This window comes from Sapajus apella, unplaced genomic scaffold, assembly GCF_009761245.1.
Source record: "Sapajus apella isolate SASKATOON/1434 unplaced genomic scaffold, GSC_monkey_1.0 scaffold5, whole genome shotgun sequence".
In the NCBI taxonomy this organism is placed as follows: Eukaryota; Metazoa; Chordata; class Mammalia; order Primates; family Cebidae; genus Sapajus; species Sapajus apella.
This window is the reverse complement of record NW_022436945.1, coordinates 46,820,198-46,824,966: the sequence shown is the minus strand read 5'-3', so window position 1 is coordinate 46,824,966 and position 4,769 is coordinate 46,820,198.

The window sequence follows — 4,769 nt, the reverse complement described above, 5'->3', positions numbered from 1 at the left end:
TAGCCACAATTAATATGTGTTTGCACTGCAGTACGAATCTTCAGGCTATCCTTTGTGTTAGTCTTAACCTCTAGGGATTCTTCTTCAACGTTGAAAAGACCAAGGAAGTAAACTGTCTAGTATACTCACTCTCTTTAGAGCAGTGTAGTAGAGTGAACTAAAAGCATGATCTGCAGAGGTCATTAAATCTGTTTTCTTACCTGTGCTCATCTGTGAAAAAAGGAAAATAACATACACCTTAAAGTGCTGTGAAGATTCAATTACATATAAAAGCAGCTGGCTGAAAGAATGTGTATGGATTCTTAAGACAAAAGCCAGAGCAATTAGTATTTAACTGAAGATTTCAGCAAACGGGGTATTTTAGGAAAATTGCAATTCATTTCAAATTTAAATTTGTTGTCATTCATTTTTTGGACAGTTAGGTTTATGTACTCAGAAAAGTTTGTTTAAACATTTTAAACAAAAATTTCAAAAAATGTTTCAAGAGTTGCTTTAGGTATCTCACTGGAATTATTCCACGAACCAAATGAATTTCTGAATGTCTGAGGACATTTATAAATAGTACCATTTTCCTTTATACCAAGTTGTAGAGTCCATGGTGCTGACCACTGCTTTATACACTATAATTTTAATTCCTATGTTTGCATTAATTCATTTAATACATTGTTTTGAGACTGAACACTGATATTTCTGAACTCTTACTAGCTCTAGGAATGGAACCCATACATTTTTGGTGGCTAGAGACTACCTATGAATATAGGCAGTTATATCTCTTTCACCAATACTTCTGATGTTTACTTCTCTTTAACTCTGATCATTGCACATTTATTACTCCAAGTGTGGAACTCTTTGAGTGACTTCTATTACCATATACACACAATAAGCTCTCTCTTTGGTCCTTAAATTGCCACTCATCTGAAATGTTTAAATTAAACATTCTGAATGTTTATAATAACATTAAAGTCCTGGCATGGTGGCTCATGCCTGTAATCCCAGCACTTTGAAAGACCAAGGTGGGCAGATCACAAGGTCAAGAGATTGACACCATCCTGGCCAACATGATGAAACCCCGTCTCTATTGAAAATACAAAAATGAGCTGGGCATGGTGGTGTGTGCCTATAGTCCCAGTTACTCAGGAGTCTAAGGCAGGAGAAGCACTTGAACCCAGAAGGCAGAGGTTGCAGTGAGCCAAGACGTGCCACTGCACTCCAGAGTGAGGCTTTGTCGCATAAAAATAAATAAAATAAAATAACATTAAACAGTGATGAAAATAATAATCAGAAAAATTGATCCTCAAGCCTGAGAGCCTCCCCATTATTCCATGTTCTAGTAGTTGTTATTCCCCTTTGGCCAAACTTATTACTATGATCCTAGGGATCACTTCTTACTTAAACTATAGTCTCCTTTTTATATTCACTCTTTACTAAGTCCCTTTACCTAATACCTGGTCTCTGAGTTTTTGGATACCATAATAATTACCTGTAGAGGGATATCCCTACCTAAAAAAAATATACATTATGAAACAGACAGTTTAGCATCTGAGCCTGAAACATCTGCTTTTGAATTATTCCCTATTTGGATGTCTCTACAGAAAGATGGAGCTGGTTGGGTGCGACAGCTCATGCCTGTAATCCCAGTACTTTGGGAGGCTGAGGTAGGCAGATCATTTGAGGTTGGGAGTTTGAGACCAGTCTGGCCAACAGGGTGAAACCCCATCTCTACTAAAAATACAAAATTAGCAGGGCATGGTGGCATGTGCCTGTAATCCCAGCTACTCAGGAGGCTGAGGCAGGAAAATCACTTGAACCCAGAAGGCAGAGGTTGCAGTGAGCATAGATTGCACCATTGCATTTCAGCCTTGGCAAAAATAGTGAAACTCCATCTCAAAAAAAAAAAAAGATGAAGTCATATACATATTTTTAATTTACCTTACATCTGCATGACTATGAAGGCTCTTCAAAACGTTAGCTTCCAGAAACAAGGATGACTCAGCTACCAAAAATATATAGCTTCTGTTCCTAGAGCTAATAAGAGTTCAGAAATATCAGTGTTCAGTCTCAAAACAATGTATTAAATAAATACAAATACAGCAATTAAAACTATGGTATACAAAGTAGTAGTCTGCATTGGGGACTCTACAACTTAGTATCAAGGAAAGTGGGACCATTTATAAATGTCCTCAGACATTCAGAAATTCATTGTGGTTCATGGAATAGTTCCAGTGAGATACCTAAAACAATCTTTGAAAAATTTTTTTGAAATTTTTGTTTAAAAAGTTTTAACAAACTGTCTATATGAAGATTTTTGGTTAACTGCTTTTAGTTAACACATCATGTCAAGCATCCTTTTGCTTTCTTATTGATGTGAGCAAATTAAATTATTTTTCTATACTGTTTTCCTTTAATTTGTTAACATGTAGTTATAACTTTTTCTAATTTTTAAGGTATCAAAATGGACATTCACTTTTCTAGAAGGAAATAAACTCAATTTTCTCTATTCTAGAAAACATTTTGACAAATTATCTGCTTCTTATGCTCTAAAAGGATGATAAAAATAATCAATGCACAGTGAAGTGTTTATGTGCATAATTTCATTTCTAATGCACTATCAAAATATCTGTTATCTATGCTTTTTTTTTTTTTATTTTTGAGACAAGATCTCACTTTGTCGTGCAGGCAGTTACCAAGGTTCTGAATCTGATTCACTCCTGTGAATATTGTACTATCTTACAAATAAAGGATCTAACCCAGCAGTCATCTATTGAATATGTACTGTCCATGATAGACATGTAATGTTTGTGAATCCTAGAACTTCAGATTCCATCGTATTTTTAGTCAAATTCAAATATGTATGCAAACAGCTAAACGTAATAATATTTCTGATATTTAAATCCTGGAGCTTTTCTCATTTTCTCTCCTGTCTTCTCTCCAACTCTGTACTGCCCTACACTGTTTGGAGGCTGCCTTTCTCTAAAACTAATGCACAAAAATGTATCTGGGTAGGTAACAAGTAAATAAATAATAATAAATCCCTTTTCAATGTTATCTGATCAATGCAGATTTTTTCCTTGCCATATTTTCCAATCTCTAATTATATTTATTATGTAGGTAATATTAGTGTCCTATAAAAGGTCTTTCCCTATTCCACTTCTTTTTTCCTTTCTCTAACTAGTCTATGATTCTGCCTCATGAAATTCTGACAAATAATTTTTTAAAAGGATGGCTGGTGGAAAGGAACTCAATAAGGAAATAGGACAATCTTTTTCTCTTTGTTTAATAAGGTAAAATGACTGGGAAAATTTATAAGTTAAAAATTTTACCCTTTTAACACATTTACCCTGGTCAATATTCATAGATACTTTCAAAGGCAAATCCAATATTTAAACAGGACTTGCAGATGGTCCTTTTATTGACAATCGATTACATACTGACCCCCTTTCTTTTCATTCTTTTACTGGGGGCAAGAGAGGAGGAGGGCTTGGCAAGTGTTGCATAATTGATCTTGGAAAAACTCCAGAAACACTGCCAAGCAGAGGCTTATTGGATTCATCACAGTTCCACCTCTCACACAATAGTCTGGGGAGGCAGACTTACTCTTTATTTCCCTCACTTTTCACATGTCTGTGAATAGTAGCCTGAGAAAGGAATTTCATCTGTATACCAATATTAATAGCTATTTACCAAAGAAGATGTTCTTTGCTCAAATCAAAGCAAATATGTAACCAATTTTAATACTCCTGTTAGCACCGCTTTCCCTTGTGAAGATTTGATTTTTACCACTGAGATATGGGAAGAAGCCCTCACTCATTCATGCAAGGTGAACTTGGAACTCGTCTTATTTCTCACAATGACTCCAATTTCTTAAGAAACCAAGTGTGAAGTGTGGGGATGTGGGAATGTGCATGTCAGTGTCAATGGACAGGTAAAGGCTCTTTCCTTTTCTTTTTTTTTTTTTTTTGAGACAGTGTCTTGCTCTGTCACCAGGCTGGAGTTCAGTGGCACGATCTGGGCTCACTGCAACTTCCGACTCTGGGGTTCAAGTGATTCTTCTGTCTCAGCCTCCCCAGTAGCTGGAATTACAGGCATGTGCCACCATGCCTGACTAATTTTGTAGTTTTAGTAGCGATGGGGATTCTCCATATGGGTCAGGCTGCTCTTGAACTCCCCACCTCAGATGATCTGCTGGCCTTGGCCTCCCAAAGGACTGGGATTACAGGCGTGAGCCATCGCACCTGGCCCTTGGTCTCTTATATGTTGCTAGTTGGCTAGTTCTTCTCTTCCTCCCTATTCTCACATCATTTCTTTCTTTTTTTCTTTCTTTTTTGTGTGTGTAGTAGGAGATTTTGCAGCACAGAAGAACTAGATTTCAGAGGACAGGTACTTTAATGGAGAGAAGCTGAAAGAGCAAAGATAACATTATTTGCGATGGAAGAGATTTTAATATGTGTAAGATGTTAGCAGCATTTGCATATTATTAATCTTAAGCTTTATAACAGTATAAATAATTAGAGGAAGAGAAATCTACAGTTGCTCTCAATACCAATATTAATAATAATAATGTTTATAATAATAAAATTGTTTTTTCTTCAGTTATATTTTCTTCCAAAGGTCTCTGTGATCTTAATGAATATTTTTAGAACCTCACCCTTATTTCTTATTTCAAAGGTATATATTGTTGTTTAGATAAATAACTTGATTAATCGCTATTAAAACATAAATGGTAGAATGATGGCTATACTTACCATATTAAATTTTTTCAGTTAGTCCAA